General features: G+C 40.7%; 1 pseudogene; it reads right to left on the minus strand.

The window, feature by feature from the left end:
• Positions 1-356: 356 nt before the first annotated feature.
• LOC116666592 lies at positions 357-20,730 on the minus strand (annotated as a pseudogene).
• Between the last annotated feature and the right edge of the window lie 426 nt (positions 20,731-21,156).

Genomic DNA, 21,156 nt, shown 5'->3' on the forward strand with positions numbered 1-21,156 from the left:
ACTCTTAAGAAACCACTGATGGGAAAGGATTTTAGCTAACATTTAAAACATGGTTTTATTTTAAACATGGCTTGATATGATTGTGTGTCTACATACGTGGATTTGTAGGGTATCCAGGGTGCTGGATGAGTCAGGAGACACTTGCCTTTTGGTCCCCACTGGAATATGCCCTGGGTCTTGTGGGTTTCCTTGTGTCCAGCAGCCTCTTGCTTGCCCCTCTGACCTCCCTCAGCAGCATTCGAGCTAAGCTGTCTTTTTTTTTAAATCAAAAAAAGAAACATCAAATTTAATTTAAAAAAATTATCTGAGAAAACCATGGAGCAAATCAGATCCTAAAAAGAATTCCGCATCTTGGTGATCACATTTATTGAAAGGGTTGGAGAAAAATTAAAATGCCATTTAGCTTGAGAATTTGTGAGTTATCTGCAAATCAACTTATTTCAGGAGTGGAAGAATCCTTGGTCATTTCTTCATATCAAAATGTACGCAGATTTTTCTTTTGAATATCTTCTACCTTTAAGGGGGCAATCATACAAAGTCTCCTGTTTTCCACACAGGGTAAATTCTTTGTTTCAGCCAACACTTAATGGCGGGGCAACTAACAAACACACCCACCTTCCCGGACAAAGAGCATCAGAATATTCCATTTTATTGATCTCTGTATCTCTTCATATGTTTTCCACGTCTCCCAATATCCTGTTTAAACGTTGATCGTAAGCCTGTAACCTGCCTCGAAGCTGCCGTTTCTCACTGTCATGTAGACTTGCCCAGCCAGGCTGAGTCTGATGAGACCCGGGGCTCTTCTGCCGTGTGGGTAGTCTGTTGCTGGTCCCTGTCGTCTGCCGCGTGTCAAACCCCCGGTGAGCTGCTGCTTGGGCTCTGAGGTCCCTGCCGTCCCCACTTGCAGCGTGCCACTTGCTCTGTGAGCCGGCGCTTTTCTTCTGCTCTTCTCCTGGCACCTGAACTATTGTTTGTATCTGACCTCAGGCACCCTCGTGGGAACTGCACCAGCCTCCGTCTTTGAGTGTGACCCAGCCTCCGGATTCCCAAAGTCTGTGGTCCAGACGAGGCTGAACCTCAGACAAAGTGCATTTACCTGTCCACCCATCATCCTCTATCTATATCGCTGATCTGAACCCTCCAGGGCAGGGCTAAGCCCCAGTGGTTTCTACAGACCAATTGGAGGATAGAAACTACCCTCAACTTCAGCAGATGTCTGGGTTCAGCCAGGGGGCCATTCTCTGAAAGAATCTGTGGTGGAAATATAAGGCTCAAATTTGCTTTCCTTGGGACGTTCTAAATCTCTCCTTTAGGGAAACTATTCTGTCAATATCAACCTGCTCGGCTAAATTTAAAACATGGAACTAATTCTCTCTTGCCTTTTATATTTTAAACAGGGAGACCTGTTCCTCAGCTTTCCTTCCACCTGACCTGTTTCATTATTGCAGCATTCTTAGGTGAATCTTTATCCTTTTCTTGTGAGTGTATATGTGTGTTTGTGTGTTCTCAACAATTTTTCCTCTACTTCTAAAATTTGGATAAACATAATTTTCACAGACCCTAAAGTCCAGCCTTTCACATTTCCCCCCCCACATTTTACAGTAACTACCTGCTATTGCAGAAACAGGAGACAGGTCAGGATTTTTTTTTTTTTTTGTCTTTTTACAATTCTTTTTATGTTAGAATACTCAAGGAAATTGTTTCTTACTGAAACTGCTACACTTGGTCATGTTATTACAGGAAACACGTTATGGGTTTGTTGTTTCGACAGTGAAACATCTTTAGACGAAAACTTTAAATTACTCATCCAGCTAAGGTTTGTTGCTGTTCAGGAATACTTCTCTGGTATTACTTGTTTTAAATTTTAGGATTTGGGGGCTTTAAAAAAAAAACTCTATAAAGTAAAACTAGAATGTGACAAATTCAGTTAAGTATAAGATAAGCCTGTCTTTATGTTTCTCAGGGCAAATCATTTTGTCTTAGCACAGCCTTCTTGCCTTTGGTATGCTCAAAGAAATTAATTTGACTGTTTACGATGTTATTTAATTTTCAATAATTATTCAAGCGTATATAACCACAGACGTCTGTGTCGTAGGCAGATGGATTAGCAATTGTGCATGTAATTAGAAATAACCCTTGAAATACAAAAGTAGATTTTAATATTCAGCATCTAAAGAATTGCTAACATTACAAATTGCCCATACCCTGGGGTTGCAGCCAGTGATGTAAAAATTTAAATATAAGAGTTCAAATGAAAATTTCAGACTTCTCAGCACCAAGCAGTTATTGAATTACAGTAGAAAATCATGGCAAAATCACTTAAGGGGACCCTCTTTCTTTCTTTAACATAAAAACGTGGTGTGTTTGTAAGTAATTATAAGTTGAATAATTAAATTTGAAATAATTTAGTTTTGAGTGACTCTTTTTGTAGCAAGTCACACACTCAAATGGAAAAACAGTCATATTTAAGAATCACATTAGTAAATACCAGCTGACATTAAGATGCTTACAGAGAGGAAAACAAAATATTCTATTTTTTGCTTTTAAAATGAAGGATAACACTCTTTTTGACTGTTGTCAGTAAACGTTAAGAAATGTACTTCATTTCCTGTTGAGAGAGAAGGAGAGGCAGAATCTTATGGTGAAATGAGTTCTGGATTCAAGTCCACGGTGTGCTATTTACAAGATAAATCACTTGAAGCAAGCTTCTCAATCTTAAAGTCTCAGTATTTGTTGGTATTTTTGCTGTAGTGGCTACTGTTTTCTTTTAACATGGCTCCTGACACCCTTGATAAAGTCTTAATAAAAAATTCACTGAAGAAAGAGAAAAGAAATTGGAGATGGGAGGAGGCATAAAAGAGAATAGAACCAGAAAAAGAAAGACGTCCTCAGTTTTCAAGGAATAATATTACTACCTTACAGCATTTGATGATATTATGGCTACAAATTAAACATCCCAGTTGTATTTTTTGCAACCGTGAGCATCGCCTCTTTATTCTTAGGTCTAAGGCTAGATCTTGTCCAAATATCAGATATTTTCCGCTTTTTCCTTTTGAAGTAATAATGATGTTTATGGAGCTTCTACTTTGTGCCAAGATAATGAGACAAAGTACTGGCTTCAAAGAACTTAGAGCTGGTAGAGGTTGTCTCTTCCAGAAAGAAGGAATCCACAGTGGGAATACTCTGACCCCGCAGTCACCAGGCGTCTGCTCCGTTTTAGAATGTGGGAAGGCTGATATTACACATAAAAACCAGAGGCTGATGTGCAAAACAGCGACTGAAGCTGGGCTTTTTGCCACACTAGGGGTGGATCTAAGCCCTAGAGCGGCAGTGATGGGAAAATTGAGGACATTAAGTTCTGGAATTCACTATTTCTTTATCATTGTGAGAGGCAGAGTGGAATAGGATTTAGTTCAGGGAAGAAAGGAAATAAAGGACTTGGCAGCATTGGTTGTGTATTTCAAACTCATAACTAGAGGAGATATAGCAGAAGTAGATGGCTTAGTGGATGACATCAATGCTTGTAACATCTACAACCTAACTCTAACCCCAATCTTTGATCTCATTTCCTCTGAACATATTATAAAAGTCAAGAATGAGTGTATGTATATGCATGACTGGGACACTATCTGTGCACCAGAAATTGACACATTTTAACTGACTTTACTTCAATTTAAAAAATAAGAGTCGAGAAGTATGTCCTTTTAAGCCCTACTTTTGTGCCAGGCCTGATATTTCCTATGACCCATGGGTGTTGGTTATAAGGTAGACAAGCCCCCTGCCCTTGAGAGGAACCGCTTGCTATGTGTGTCCTGGTGTGTAGAAGCCAGTCTGCTGGCTGCAAGCACTTTTGTGACTGGCATTGGATAAAATATGAAAAGTCCTCCCTGCACCTTCTGCTTCTGATGTGTCTGCTGCACAGAAGCTCATGATTTGAAGGACCATTGCCCCTGGGATTAGAGAGCTGGTAGCACTTTTTAATTCATTGATCTGATTGTGCTAATTCACTAGTATCTTAGAAAGAGAATACCTCATATTACAGAGGCATGTTTTTCAACCTTTTGGTCATAAAAGCTTAAAAGCTTTGAGACAAAAATTTTTTTTCATTCTGGTTTTTACCTATGATATCTAGAACTAGTTGGTGGTTTAAATTGAAACTTTGTAGAGATACCGCAAATCCAGCTACATTTTCCCTTCCTGGAAAACAAGATAGCTTGATGAGATGATTCTGAGATTCTGTGATTGTCACGGTCATGGTGTTTTAGGACAGTACTGCAGCATTCACAGTTTAAGTAGCTGAGTGTGAAATGAAAAAATATGTTTCCTTGGGTTGCGGTTAGGAATAATATTCTTATGTAACTTTACATTGGAAATAACTTGAACTGTGTGCCACAAAATTAGTTTTAAATGGAAATGGGAAGTTGTGGTTGTATGAAAATGGTTTCCTTTTTTATTAAACCAGGTGCCTTTCTGGGATAACAGTTTGTGTACCTTTAACTCCTGGGACAAATTTGGTTTTTTTCTTTAAGACTTGTATTGCTTTGTTCATTCAGGCGTGTCTGGGCCACCTTCTGGTCAGTTCGCTCTGAACTGACGCCCACAGCCCAGCCAAGCAGGGAAGCTGCTCTTATCCTCTCGTGGCTGTTGTGCCTTTGTGCCTTGTGTTACTAGCAGAAAGGGAGAGCAGCAGCCTGGATTGACTAATCCTGGCAGCCACACATCCTCTTCACAGCTGGTCCAGAGCAAGACTCAGCTCAGCCATCAGCAGAATCAGCAGTATTCACAGATTCATTTTGAGAAGTTTATACCATTTTATGGTTTTAATCAAAAACACACAAACACACATAAATGATCACACTCACCCCCAAATCCTACATTCTGTCATCCCTTTCTGTAACCTGTTAAGAATACGCACTGGCCATTGGCATCCTGGTTCTGCTCCTACTGGCTAATGATCAGGGAAGTTCAACAAAAATCCTGAAAGCCTCTGTCTGCTCATTTTTAAAAACGAGACTAATCATAGTACTGTTCATGCTGGGTTATGGTGAGGATTAAGTGAGGTAATAGACATGCCGTGATTAAATTGGCACCCAGGATATAAGAAGTACTAGACAAATGTTGGCTGTGACTGTTACTGTTTTTATGAGTTTACCCATAGCCAGCTCACTGTAGAGGGCTTCACTTTTCTGGAAACCATCTCAAGTAGAGGCCATTCTCCTATTCTGCATAACATGGAGAAGGAGGATTGAAGGTAACATGTTCAGTCTCTTGCCCTAAATTCTTTCCATTCTTTGAGCTCTTATCCACCAGCCACCCAGATGTTTTCCCATGAACTGTGCTCCGTATCTGGAGTACTGTCGTCTTCTCCATCCTTGCCCTCACCATTATCCTCAGGGCCTACAATGACTTCATGATGATTATCAAAAGTTTATCATTTCCAACAAAGTCAACTTCTCTCTACTCTGTAGGTCATTTACATGTCAAAGCCGGTATGTTTTCATCAAGCTCTACCCTTGACGCTGAATTCTCACAATCCCTTTGTCTTCTTTCTCTGTTCACATGCCTCCCTACTCAGTGAAGAGCCATGGGGATTTATTACTTAATTCATGGATTTGTCTTCTAATTCCCACCGCCTCCCACCAAAAATAAATAAATAAATATAATAAATCAAGACTCTTCACGGAGCCTGGTACTCTCCAAGGTGCTGAAACATAACACAGAACACACTGTTTCCACACCCAATTTATCAATCCTTTTCTCTGGGTCACTGATGTCTTCAGTTCTATCTGTTAATTTTAGGTTGCCAAGCCCCACTAGAGGAAAAAAATAAATAAATCACAGCTCCATTACAGATTATTATTCACAAATGCCCTGTGTTTGGCATAGTCACAGTACTCACCACACACTCGGTTGTAACTTCCTATTTACTTATCAGTCTCCCAGCTAAACTCTGAGCACCATACACTGTTTTATATGCCTCTGTGCCCTGATCCAAACTTGGCTTAGAGTAGGGATTCAATTAAAATTTATTGAATTTTTGTCAATTAGTGCATTACTTTCAACTTTGTAAGTAGACTCTAACTGCTGCTTGGCAAACCCATTTTTCATATTTTTAATCTCTCTTTTACTCTCTATCACATTCCTCCTGGTTTCTCTTTCAAGCCATTTCTCTGCACCCTCCACTTTTCCATCTTCACTTGCTGCAGAAGAATTTGGCTCATGTTTTAATCAAGGGTGTTGATACTCCTTATGTGAGTTCCTTTGCTTTCCCTATAAGTTGCTTCTACCTTCACTGTGCCCCACTACCACCTGTTATGGGAGGCAGTGGGATGGATGGTGGGGCTCCTCTTCCTCCCAAGACTCTCCTCCACCTTTGTTTTCTACTGTGGTTAGGTTGATGATCTGCAAAATAGCACAAGCTCAAAGGAAGTTTAAATTTAACTGTTAACTTCCTTCCCCAAAAACTATTCAGAGTACTGACTTTAAACCACTTAAAGTTCTTCTTGGCACTGTGGGTCCACCCTTTGTATCTCTGTGCCTTCACTGCCTGTTTTGGGCTTGTGGTCTGTGACCAACCCTCATGCCAGAAGCAGCCCCAGTTTCTCTCCTGTTTAACCCCAACCTCCATATCTCTGGAGCCCTGACCTTGCCAAGATGGGATTGCTCCATTCTTGATAAACTCCAGTGTTGATCAGGGCCTATCCAGAATGCAACTGTGGTCTGCTGACAACCTGCACTCTGTCCCAGGCAGACTACAGGGAGCCTTTGTAAATTCATGAGCAGTAGAAGGAGTGATAAACATGTGCTTTAGTAAGGCTGTCCTGGTTTGGAAGGAAGGAAAATAGAATCATAGCATGCCTTAAAATGTCTTGAAATCTTAGCCTCTGATGTGCTGAGAACCTAGAAATGCTCTGAATTTAATAAGAAAAATGAAAGAGCTCACCCTCTGTTCCTGAGGGGTGACTTATTTGGGGATAGAGATTCACCAGGGTTGCCTTTGACAAAATGTGAAAGTTTCATAGGCCTGAAGGCTCTTGCCATGTATTTTATGGACCTAATTTTGGAAAGGCTTTTCTTATTTGGCCAGGGTAGATGTCTCATGCTATCACATCAGGCATTTGCTGCCAGCTTCTGGCTTGTGAGAAATGCTTTGAGAAATGAAGCATCGCATAAAGGGCCATCATTCTCTAGGACAGGTCTGGGCACGCAGCAGACTTGGATCTTTGGAAATGAAGGGGACATTTCTATCCTCTCGGAGGCACTGGCTGTCAGGGGCTTATTCCATGGAGCATAACTACTAACCATTGATAGGAATGTATTTTTAATATCTCCAGAAAATGTTTGTTTAGGTAAGAGGGAATTTTCCTTTCCTGAAGATAAGCCCTTGCCTAACCAGCATTAAATTACATTTCAAACGGTCTCTCAGAAGCCAAAGCATGAGTGCAGGGTGTGATGTATTCATATGTGCTAGTGGTGTGTGTGTGTGTGTGTGTGTGTGTGTGTGTGTGTGTGTGTGTGTGTGTTGAAGCTGCTGAGTGCTTAAACCTGCTTTTGTATTTTGAGGGTTATTTCTGGTAGGAGATGAGCCTGTCCAATTTATCTCTGGCACCGAGTAAGCCCTATTTGTCTCTGGCATGAAACAGGCTTAGCTCATCTGGTGCTGTCTCTGGTTATCACACTACTCAGCAGGGGTAATTTGTTTTGTTTTATTTCTGTCCTGAAAGGTAATTAATAATATAGGGGAAAAACTGTTTGTGTGGTGTTTTTTTATTTTTGATTACCGAGAGAAAGAATTTTTCAGAAGCCTTTCCAAATAGCTGCTTTGCACCTGCCTGGAAAACAGCTTTCCTCGACGGCAAAGAGCTACCTTCCAGGGTCAATTCCTTCACCTTCACACGCCTCCAAGCCCCATTGAATGTGGGTCAAGGAGAACTTCAGAGGGCATTAAAACATAGATCAGTGAATAGCCTTTGGTGCATAGTCTGAGCCAGAGCCTTCATTTTCAGCACAATCTTCTGGCTTCTGCCAATGATTTAAAGAAACCCTTCAGAATGCTTCAGCACGCGTGCTGGGGGCTGTGAGTGCTCTTTTCTCTCCATGCATCTTATTTAATATTCATAAAAACCAACAAAGTCACTGCTGTCACTCTCCATTCCGGAGGTGAAGAACTTGAGATTTGGTAGCGTAGTATTTGAAAGCTGCGTTTGGCATGTCAAGCGTAATTCTTACCCAACCCTAAGATCTTAATCGCTACGCCAGGACTGGCAAACTTGGTGGTCTAGGGGCCCAGACCTGCAGATTGGTGCTGTAGCTTACTGGCGGGCACTTGCTCCTCTTAAGGGAGCTGTGGGAGTCTGCACTTGCTGGTGGCTGCCAGGGGTAATGTGGACCACTGAAACCAGAGGATTCTGAGTTTTCAGTACAAACTGATAAGATGGCACTCGTCATTATAATTCTGTAAGTTTGATGAAATTGATACTCTTTCTTTTCAGAAGAGATAAACTGAGGTTTAAAGCGAGTAAGTGACTTTCTCCAAATCATTCAGTTAATAAGAATTGGAATTCAGATCTATGTTTATCAGCCTCAAAACCCATTATATACCAGTATTTCCTCCATTTCTGTGATGCCGTGTATATTTTTACCCTCAGCCCCAGCCCCTGGCAACCTCCAACCTATGTTTTTTGGCAGATGGGTGGGCAGTAAGAGATTTATTGAGATATAATTCACATACCACACAATTCACCTATTTAACATGCAAAGTTTTTGATATATTCATAGTTATACAACCATCACCACAGTCGGTTTTAGAACTTTTACACTCCTGTCCCCTTGTGCCCCAGCCCTAGGTAGCAACTAACTTACTTTATGTATTTGATTATTCTAGACATTTCATATAAGTTACATCATATAATGTTTGTGACTGACTTCTTTCACTGAGCATGGAGTTTTCAAGGTTATTAATGTTGTCATATACATCGGAAATTAATTTCATTTTACTGGCGACTATTGCATATGTGTACTACATTTGGTTTATTCATTTACCAGTAGATGGACATTTGGGTTGTTTTGGCTGTTAGAAACAATGCTGCCATGAATGTCTATGTACAGGTTTTGTGTGAGTATATATTTTCACTCTTAGGAATACACCTAGGAGTGGAATTGCTAGGTCATATGGTTATTCTATATTTAATGTTTTGAGGAATTCCCTACTGTTTTCCAAAGTGGCTGTGCCATTTCACATTCCCACCAGCAGTGTGTAAAGTTTCCAGTTTCTCTGTATCTTCTCCAACACTTGTTATTATCTGACTCTGTTTTTAGCCATCCAACAGGGTATGAAGTGGTATCTCATGGTGCTTTTGATTTACATTTGCCTAAGGGATAGTAGAGTGGAGTATCTTCCTGTGTACTTCTTGCCTGTTTTTATATCTTCCTTATAGATATGCCTATTCTTTATAGAAGTGTCCATTCAAGTCCTTTGCCCACTTTTTAATTGGGTTATTTTTCTTTTTATCATTGATTTATTAGAGTTATCTATATAGTCTAGGGACAATCTCTTATCAGATATATATGATGCGCACATATTTTCTTCTATTCTGTGGATTGTCTTACACTTTTTTGGTAGTGTCCTTTGAACCACAAGTGTTTTACATTTTGAGGAAGTCCAGTGTATCTGCTCATTTCTTTCATTTCTTGTGCTTTTAGTGTCACATCTAAGAGCCCATTGTCAAATCCAAAGTCATAAAATTTTATCCCAATGCTTTCCTACTTAACTTTTATTGTTCTAAGGCATATTTCCTTTTTCACGGGTCTATTCCCTGGTTCTAGAGTATTGGAATTTGTTGAAAAACACTTCCTGCTATGTATGATGATAGAAACTTCCATCATCCAATTTTAGCCTTGGACTTTCCAAAGATTCCCTGCCTTCCAATCAGACATCATTTTTGTTCATTATAGGTGCTGGGCTACCTCTGGGGGGTGGAGGGGGAGCTTTCCTGTTGTTTATTGGTCAATTTGTGAAGGAGTTATGTATTTCAACTCCTGTGATTTATCTATTGCTTACTTTTTTGCTATTACTCTGTCGCTCTCACAATCAGCCTTCTGAACATTTCTGCGGGAATACGGGAGTATTTGCTGCAAAAACTTTTCATATTTTAGAAATTCTGAGAGAAGCTTTTAGAAAAGGAAGAGTACCTGTCAAGGCACTACCGTCTTATATTATCAACTTTCTTGACAGATTATTTAAAAGGTGATTTAAGACTGGTTAGGCAGCACTTATCAGTAGGAAAGAACATTTCTCTTTCAGTTACTTAATAGCCTATCTGAGGCACTTGCAAGGAAAATTCTCTAAATTTCACAGATGTTTTTGTCACTACAGCACCCTCGTGTATACAGCATGGCTGACACTTTTATGGCTGTTCTCCTTCAGTATTGACAGTCTTGCAGATTCCTCTACTCTGTGTGTGTGTGTGTTTACCCCAAATGGCTCCCTTATGACACTTTTATCTGCCTTATATATTAATGTTATCTGCCTTATGTTTTAATCATGCTCTGAGAGCTCTTTGAAAGAAAGTACAGCATTTACACAAAGAAAATTCAACTATTTATTTGTTTAATTTTCATAACATTTCCACCAAAATCCATGCAGTTGAAAGTACTCTCAGGTGTTGAACTGTATTTCTTTACATGTTGGAATATATCCAACTCCATAAAAGATCTTGTCTTCTGTAGTTCCCATGACTTTTGTCTTGTGTTTTCTCCGAGGGAACAGCAAATTTGTTTCCAGTTGGCGTCCAACATTTGATAATTTTAAATGCCTCTTGACCATGAAGAGGGGGTATTTGGGGATGCTGATTTTAATCATGTCTATTTCATTCACTAAGTTGGGTAAATTAAGTTTTCTGCCCAAGATAATTTTTTCCTTTTACTCCTCTGCCCTGTTATCTGCACACTTTCACCTCCCAACAGCAGTATTAACTGATCCCTTACCTGGCTCTGTTTAACTCTGATTATCACTTTTCAGCCTTTCACCAGTTAACATTAAGTTTTTTCATGTATGAGTCAGTACTTGGATATTTCCATTCATGTGTACATGGGGCTGCCTCCTATTAAAAAAAATAGGAACTTTTTAATGGAAACTATCCTGTCTATCTATCCATCTCTCTCTCGCTCCTCTTTCTGCATTTTACATATTCTGTAGAATAACCCCTTGTATACAGAAGACTGAGGTATACACTTATTATTTTAATTCATAGTCTCCCAGTTACTCTGATATAAATTACTTAATAGTTCTGAGCCTCAGTCATCTTACCTGTACAATGGATATAATATCTAACAGTGCCACAGTGAGTATGCATTGAGATAATTTTTATGAACACCTTTGGTTTTTGAACTGTATTTGGAAGGAACTGGAGAAGGAGCTTCTACCTCTTCTTTCTCTGCTGTCTTCCACCCATAGATTCTTCTCCCCCAAGTCCAGTATCATCTGTGGAGTAATTGCTTGGAAAACACTTTCTAATTAGTTTCTGGGGAATTTCTTTATCCTCTGAATATAGAAAGAATTCTCTGTTCATAATATTGGCTCGATAGAAGAGGCAGGAAATACCTGAGGAAGTAGGGGGGCTGTAAGTAATCATGGTGGTTTACTAACTAACACAGCGGTCTCCCAATTTTTGACCATGTGCTTCTATCAATACAACATTTTTGAACAGTCACCTCAATGTTTTGTGATCGATTGAAAAATAAACTTACGTCAACCAACTTCAAAACTAAAGTATCCAAATATATTGTTATTATTATTAACAGTAATTTAAAAAGTCTCAGTGTTCTTAATAACTTTTAACCAAGAGATATGAACCAATGATCAGCATTATGATAAAAGACTCATTTTAACTGAGAAATTCAATACATTCTTGAGACTGACTTTCCCTTAATCTAACCTGCTTTGAAACCCAGTTTAAAATTCACCCCTTTCAAGGGAAAGGGGATGGGGAAGGATAAATTAGGAGTTTGGGATTAGCAGATACAAACTATTGGATATAAAATAGATAAAAAACAAGGTACTACTGTATAGCACAGGGAACTATTCAATTTCTTATAATAACCTGTAATGGAAAAGAATCTGAAAAAAGAAAAAATGTATAACTATGTATAACTGAATCACTTCACTGTATACCTGAAACTAACACAACATTATAAATAAACTAAACTTCAATAGAAGAAAAAAATTCACCCCCTTCACCAGTGGGGAGGAGGGAGGGGAAATAAAGGGGGGGGAGTGGGAGATACAAACTGTTGGGTGTTAAGACCAGCTCAAGGATCGGGTGTTCGGCCAATATTTTGTGATAACTGTAAATAGAAAGTAACCTTTAAAATTAAAAAGAATAAAATAATGCCATTTGCAGCAACATGGATGGACCTGGAGATTGCCATACTAAGTGAAGTGAGCCAGAATGAGAAAGAAAAATAACATATGATATCACTTATATATGGAATCTAAAAAAATGACACAAATGAACCTATTTCCACAACATAAACAGACTCACAGACATAGAAAACAAACTTGTGGTTACCTTGGGGGAAAGGGGTTGAAGGGTGGAGGGATAAATCAGGAGTTCAGGACTTGCATGTACACTCTACTATATCTAAAGTAGATAAACAATAAAGTCCTACTGTAGAGCATAGGGAACTATATTCACTATCTTGTAATAACCTTTAATGAAAAAGAATATGAAAATTAATATATGTATATATATGCATGACTGAGACATTGTGCTGTACACCAGAAATTGACACATAGTAACTGATTGTACTTCAATTTTTAAAAAAGATATATATCAAGAAATGTATAAAGAAATAGAAAAATTAAAAATTAAAGAAATGCACCCCTTTCAGTCAATACAAAGTATCATTGAATATCTGCTTACCTGGCCCTGTTCTAGGCACTGAGAATACAGTGAGAAACAAATCATGTGCTCTTTCCTTAGGCAAATCAATGTGTTAGTCATGGAGCAGAAGAGTGGGCACAGGCAAAATACATTTTGTAATTACTAAATATGTTTATTTTCACCTTCCCCCCAGACCAGAAGAATTTAAATTTTTACTAATATTTAATATGCAGATTAGCATTGACATCGCCCCTTATCCACGAGTCAGGTGGGGACCTGCCTGTTATAGTCACAGTGTCCTAAAGGCATCATCAGATGCTGGGGAAATAGCGATCAAGCAGTTTTTATATTGTGTGTGTGCTTTAGAGTGAGCCAGAAATTGTAGGTGGTGATGCTTTGTTGTGATTAGTGCCAGCAATGCAGAGAACAGGAGATGTGTTCCTATTAGGCCCAGGTACTCAAAACCGTAACAGAACCTCAGGCAACTTTTCGATCACTGTGGCTAGAGCGGTTATCAAGCAGTCCTTAAAACCCGTGAATGTCTCTCCATTGCTAACAGGATGAAGTCCATACTCGCTGGCCTGGCTCACAGAAAGCTTCACTCTGGCCCCTACCTGCTTTTCAGTCTTGTGAACTTTTTTTTTTTCCACATTTGCACATGCCTTGAATGTCATCCTCACCCTGTTTACCTGACGGCTTCCAACTTGTCCTTCAAAACTCTGCTGAAAGATCATCCCCTCTGTGAAGCCACCCCGGATATTTCCAGCCTGTGCTCTGACCTCTGGTGGCTCCTCCACCAGGTTGCCTGTTAACCGTCAGGTCACTGTATTTTAATTACCTTTACCTTTCTCTTGCCCTGACTAAACTGTGAGCTAGGGACACCACCCAGTCCTCATGAAAACCAGTGGCTTTTCTTTGGAGGATATTCTAGATACAGCTTGATTTTCAGGGGTTGAAAGGTCTTCTTTTCCCTCACTGTGTCTACTCCCTCAGCTGTCACATGATGGAAGTTCACTGAGCAGGTTGGCCAAGCCTTCTGTTTACACATAAAGTAGAAGCTTCTAATGATGCAGTATGGCCCAGGGGCGTGGGCGCCAGTCAGCCTGGAATCAGTTCCCTACTCTACCTCGCACTAGCTCTATGATCTTGTGGTACCTAACTGCTACGCACACCAGTTTCCTTTTCTGTAAAATGAAGATAACAAACATACCAATTTTATAGTGGTTATGAGGGAGGAGGCATGTGATAATAAAGGCACAAGTCTTAGAACACTGAATCAATGCAGCTACTGTTGTCAAAATGCAGACTGTGTGCAAGCACACGTAAGTACACCTCGCCTTCGGTTAAAGTGTAAATGACAATATCGTATATGTCGTTAGTTCTTGCTTGTTTTGAATGTTTGACGTGGTGGGTGGAGGGAGGCAGTGCCAACCACGGGAAGAAAGGTGAAGAAAGATGAGACTGGGACACTGAAAGCACTCTTACCCCCCTTTCCCAAGACAAATTAGAAAGTTTGGTAGATTTCCTGTTGTACTGGTGGGAAACTGAGCAGAAACAGTGCTGCTTATGCAGTGTTTGTTGTCCTGGTCTTATTGTTGTCTTCCCCAAGAGAAATGTTGTTAACGGGGCTCCGCGTCTTACTGTATTCACGAGTTTAGTGGACACGTCCCCGCTCAATTAAAGCCCCTCCCTTTAATTTGATCATTTTGCACATTTAATAAAGCTAGGATGCTCGCTGCCTCGTTAGGAGACTGGCGTACGCGGTGAGAATTGCAAGCCTTTACCATCTCAGTGGCTCATCGCCATAATTGCTTGGAAAAGTGATTTCCAACAGCTCGTGCTATCTGGAGCAACAACTGAGCGCTTCATCTCACCGCAGGCCTCCTTGTCAGCCTGTGATGTGTTATTGCTCGCTTTTGTCTGACTATGTCTGTTCCTTTAATGTCTCTGACAGCAAGGTATCTGCAATCTACTATTTCAGCTGGTGATGAGAATTGCGGTCAGTGGGTCCTTAACAGTTGTGTTGGCACCATGTAGTAAAACTGGATTTTGGCTGTTGAGCGAAGGACATAATAAATAGACAGTAGTTGGCTAGAATGAAAAACTGTAATTGATGTAAGTCAAATTCACACTTTAGCTCTATATTTACTGGTAGCACTTTTCAGCTTCAGCCATGTAATAATAATAATAGATGCACATGTTGTATCTCTCGAGACTTTAAGCAAGGTATTGGATAATCATTAGTGATGCCTTGGGAAATTTTCATAATGTTTTGATTATGAAAATTGGTAAACATACATCAAAGGAAAGAGAACAGCATACCGAACTCCTATACACCCATCATCCAGCTCAACAGCCACCAACCTCGGCCACTCTTGTTTCATCTATAACCCGTAGCATCCCTTTCGCCCGTCAAACTGTTGAAGAAAACAGAGAGGAAAGATTTTGACACCTGTGTGCAGGTAATTCAGTAAATTAAATAAATACACAGCTTATTTTGCATTGGCCGCCTTCAAGGGATTTGCTAAGAGCAAGCTCTGCCTGGCATTTTAATGCCACTGATTGAAAGAGGCATGGTCCCTGTCTATTTAGACCCTGTTTTGACCACGCAGAACCAGTCTTCTCCAGGGTTTCTCCAGATTGTCATTGCTTAATAGCTGATGGAACTGACCTACCAGCAAGGTGTAATTTCAGTGTCAGAAACTTGTTAACTTGTTCGTTCGTTTATCCTCTGTGGATAAAATGCCTGTCCTCTGTTGTGTGTTCGGTAAAGGTTGCTGACCACCATTTTATAATGATTCTATGCCAGGGACTGTACTGGGTGCTTGGATTAAAAATACAAAGAAGCTTCTTTCTAGCCCTTTCTAACACTCTCTAGCTGGAAACATTAGGATCTTTTAGATTCTGTCAAAAGAGCATGGAAGTGAAGAATGAAGGAAAGGGAACGAGGTGAGGAGCTGGGGCAGAGACAAGGCTCCTGGATGAGTAGACTAAGTGTGGTGGGATGGAAGCCCCAGAAGGCTCCTTCCCTTCTCCTTAGAGACACGTGTCCTGCTTCCAGCCTGTGCTGCTTGGTGCTGGGGCGCAGGGATTTGGGAGCGAGAGGGGAGGACGGACTCCAAGAGTTAGTAACTAGGGGCAGCCCCCGCCCCCAGAATCTGTACCCCAAACCTAACCGTCGACAGGCTCCTTCCTGCTGTGATGAGGCTCAGAGCAGCCTGTGGAGCTGAACTTAAAGGTTGCTCTTTCGTGGAGTGACTGTCACCACCTTCCCCACTGTCCAGGGGCACCTCGCTTGTCTTTGCAGGTTTCACCATGACTTAAATTTTTCAAAATGTTACTTCTGGCCTGAAATTTGAACATGTGATACAATTGACAACTCGCTTACGTGTCTTCTGCCAAGCCTGGTAAGACCAGGACAGCCACTGTCACTTTTGCTTTCTCTCTATCTCCTTTTTTCTCTCCCCTTCTCCTATGGGACTTAGCTCTTCTTTCTGGTCCATGGTTTTCTTTCTCTGTCCACATCTCACTTTCTTTTGTTGCTCCTTCCCCATTTTGATTCCCTTCCGCATTTGATTTCTTCCTTTGCTCTCACCATCTCTCCTCCTATTTTCTCCTGGCTTTATTCTTGGGTGACTATGCAAGATTATTCAGGGATGTAATTTTTTTTTTGCCTTTATTTTTTAATTTATTTTTTAAAAGTTGTATTTATTGAAGTATAGTTGATTTACAAAGTTGTGTTAGTTTCTGGCGTACAGCATAGTGATTCAGTTGTATATATATGTGTATATATATATTCTTTTTCATAATAGGTTATTACAAGATGTTGAATATGGGATGTAGCATTTTAGTATGTCTGAAAATGTGCGGAAATGTCAGCATTGCCTGTCCCATATTTGGGGGTGGAAGGAAAGCTTGAAGTCTCACCTGCAAATTGACATTTGGCTCTTACAGCCTTCCTGGGTACCTGACCATAAATCCCCTCGTTCACTTGGACAGTGTTGGCCGAGTGTCACCTGTGTTCTTGGCACTGGAAATTCGCATGAGCATAAAGGAGACACACCCTCAGGGGACTCACCACCCAGTGTGACTTACGGTGAGACATTGTGCCCCTCAGAGACATCATTTGTTATACAATTTAAATTAGAGGTCTACAGTTTTAAAGATGTTATTTACCTAAGTTACTGTATTCTTCTACCAACAAATTTCATAGGTAATGTTTATGCTCAAAAGCTGATAGATTCTGAAATGAGATTCAGCCTGAAGCCAGGCAGGATAAAATGATAACTCTGAGCATCCGAAGACGAAAATAAAATGAAATAAGCACTACAGATAGTTCAGCATTTTCTCATTCAGGCACTAAATGTCACGGGATATTTTAAAGGGTGTCACTCTCCGTGCTAGTCCAGCAGAGCATTAATAACTGACCATGGTTTTTAAAAAGCCATCAATATTGCAACCTTAATAATATAGTTAAATGAAAGGCAGCATGTGGCAATGTATCATTAGGGCCACTCGTGTGTCAGCAGAGGTATAAAACTGAAGACTACCAGGAGTAAAAGAATTAAAATGACTGTATACATTGAGGTATTTTTAACTAGTTAACTAGTCATTGAAGTAGCTAATTGCTAAATGGGTGAGCCATCCTTGTTCAGCCTGTTCAGTCACCATGACAACAGCATCCTTCACCTTCTGTAATATACATTGAATTTTTACTACTTACAATGTAAGCATGTGATTTCCTCATGAGTTAACCGATAAGCAGGCAGTATCTTGCTAACCTAATTAAGAAACTGATGCTGTGTGAAGATGGTGCCTAGAATGCAAGTAAAAAAGAGAAGGTGGATTGTTAGAAATAGATTCATGTCAAAATCGAGAAACACTGTGGCTTGATTTAGACAACAGTGATGAGTTGTACAAAGGAAAAGCAATTTTAGCTTCTATCTTATATTACAGTTTCTTTAATTTTTTCCTCACCTTCCCTGTAGCTTAACTGTGTTAATTATTACATTCTGGGATCTATGCAGGTGCTAAGGCACAAAGATGAAAAGGGATGTTTCTGTTTCTCATAAGCCAGCAGACTCACAGGGAAGCGTCAGCTGAATTACTGTCTTGGGTCATAAATGCTTGCATAAATGTGCTGGGAAGATCCTAAAGTAATGGCTCATTTGGCCTCTCCTCTCTAACCCCCTAAGGGCACCTATGCTGGTGGGGAATAGAAATTTCCCCAAAAGATCAAACGTTACCCCAGCAGGAAGACTCTCCACGGCTCCTAGAAACGTAGTTATCAAACCAAACTTGGGTCCCCTCACCTGAGTGCAGCAAAGCCAATCTGCTGATACTGGGTTGTGGTGAAGGAGAGTGCAGCATTTATTGCAGGGCACCAAGCAAGGAGAATAGGTGGCTTATGCTCAAAAAACCGAAACTCCCTGATGAATTTCTGGAAGAAGTTTCTAAAGACAAAATTTGGGGTGAAGGTTCAGCAAAGCATTTTTAAAGGCAAAATGAGGGAGGGGAGCCCCAGATTCTCTGATTGGTTGATGGTGAGGTAACAGGGCCATCTTACAGGGAGTAACGTTATCAATCCTTAGGCACCAGGATATCTGGGGGCTGCAAGCTCTTGGTCATCAAGTAGTTAATTTCTTCCATTTGGTGGGGGTTTTAGCGTCTGTAAAACAACTCCGGAAATGTGCATCAGATACTGTTAGCTGGGTACTTCAGAGAGGAGCTACAGCAGAGGATATGGGGGAGGGGTGTGTACCAGGAAGGCCCCATAGGGTCCTGCTTGGTTACAGCATTCTTTTACTGTCTATTCCATTGGAAGTGAACACAGACAACCACAGTTACCTCTGGTCATAGTGGTTTGCAGAGTGGCCCCCAGAAGATGTGTCCAAGTACCCGTGAACATGACCTTATTTGGAAATAGGATCTTTGCCAATAGAGTTAAGGATTTTGAGATGAGGTTATCCTGGATTTAAAGTGGTCTCTAAGTCCAGTGGTGACTGTTCTTATAAGAGACAGAAAAGGAAAAGACACAGACATCCGGAGAAAAGAAGGCCCTGTGAAGACAGAGGAAGGGATTGAAGTTCAGAAGTTAATGCAGCTCCAAGGCAATGAAAGCCAAGGGTTGCCAGCAGCCCCTAGAAGCTAGGAGAGAGGCACAGAACAAATTCTTCCCCAAGCCTCCAAAGGAAACCAACCCTGCCCACACCTTGATTTTGGAACCCTAGCCTCCAGGACTGTAAGAGAATACTTTTCTGTTGCTTTGAGCCACTCAGTTTGTGGTGCTTTGTTAGAGCCACCCTGGGAAACTAACACATTGGTCAATTGAAAAAAGCTAATAAAGAAAATGGAAATAAAGAAAGAAAGTTGAAATCACCTCCAATAAAAGTTCTCCATTCAGCCACAACTTATAACTGGCACAGTCCACCCAAGGCGAGTTTAATAAAAGAGCAACCGTTCATTTTCACAAGGCTGACATGCCTCCAAACATTCTCTGGGCCTTCAGAGGAGAGAGAAATGTGATTTATGCCTCCATGCTGGTTGAAAAGAATGTAGCAGTCAGTGAGGCTGGTTGCCACAGAACAGTGCCACACACCTGCTTTATGTATTATGGGCTCTGGCAGCCAAAGTTAGACACAAATGTCTGAGATGATACTGTATCAACAAAACAACAGGACATAAAACTCCTTCCCCAAACTCCCCATGCCCACATCTGACTTAGAAGTTGAAGTGCATTCATGGTGCGTGCCAGAGATGACAGAAGTGTCCGCTCCCGTGATGGCAGGCGGCCCCCAAATCTCTCCAGGGACTCCAGACGCCTTCACCTGGCAGCAGACTTAGTGGGTCAAGCCCTGTGTCCTGTTCAGCCTCTCATTTGTGCCTCTGAGCCTGGAGTTGAACTTCGCAGGGCTTTGTTTCTTTGTCATTAAAATGAGGACAGTAATGCCACCACAGGAAGCCTTGTCACCAGCCTCCTTAACTGAAGGGGGAAAAGGTTATACTTCTCTTTAGCAGTTGCTTTGTTTTCTGCTAATACAACCTGTACATCTTGAAGTATATCTTTTTTTCTTCTTACTTCAATATGTTTGAGACTGAGCCAAATCCCGTGAGCTTCCAGTAAGTGTCCTGGGTCTTTGGCACACCTCTTCGAGTGCTTTGGATTGTGCCCTGTTTGATGGTTAATCCGTGCGGAGCATTGCTTCATTTTAGTCACTGGGCCAGGTATTTAACACATATTCTTGATTTTATATCTTATATCAACCCTATGTGGGGGTAGTGATGCTCCCATGGTCATCTCCACTTTGCAGAAAAGGAAACGGAGGCTTTGAGTGTGTCTGTCATTGACTCAAGTTTCCAGTGCTATTAAGGGATGGAGTGGCTGGCTGACCTGCACTCGGATGTGGATCTGGTGGCTTCAGAGCCCCAGCTCCTGGCCACACAAAACAGATCGTTATTATTATGCCCATGATTTGCTTTTTAAAAACGGCCCCATCTTTGCTCTCTCTTTACCCTGATTTTCTCATTTATTGATTATTCATGCTGTTGTTTTCCATGGATATCTTTTAGCTACTTCGTGAATTAGAGGGACAACATATGAGACGAATGCAGGTGATATGAGGGTAACCTGCGAGAATAAAGGTAAACTCTAACTCAGTTTCTGGCACATTAAAGGCACAATAAATGCCATCACTCTGGCCTCCCTTTCCATGTCTAGTACCATACCCATCCCCAGTGCAGTTTCTTCTGCTTCTTTCTGGTTCTCAGGCAACACCATAGATGGATTGCAAATGATACAGAAGAAATCATCGTCGTCGTCATCATCATCATGGTAATAGTAATACATGGTGTGTGAGCCTGTAATTAGAGGTCCTAAAATGAATCAAAGTTGCATTTAAACACTATTTTTATGTTTTAGCTCTCATACTTTCAATTTAATTCTCCACATATAAAATATCTAAGGCCCTTCTACAGATCCTGTAAAAGAACTGGTTTTGGTTTTTGGTTTAATGGGAGGGTGGGTAGAGGTGTTCTCTTTTTGATAATAATATTTCTCTTCATTAAGCCTCAATTTCTTTATCTGTGAAATGGGGTTGATAATAGTTACTTCACAGACTTGTTGTTATAATTCAGTGATAAGAGCACATGCTGACCCCACACTTGGCTCTTCTGACAGAGTTTCACAGATAACATGAAAAAGTGTTACCTGATTCTCTCCCTTTCTTCTTCTTCTTCTTCTTCTTCTTCTTCTTCTTCTTCTTCTTCTTCTTCT

This window comes from Camelus ferus, chromosome 10 (genome assembly GCF_009834535.1).
Source record: "Camelus ferus isolate YT-003-E chromosome 10, BCGSAC_Cfer_1.0, whole genome shotgun sequence".
Taxonomy (NCBI): domain Eukaryota; kingdom Metazoa; phylum Chordata; class Mammalia; order Artiodactyla; family Camelidae; genus Camelus; species Camelus ferus.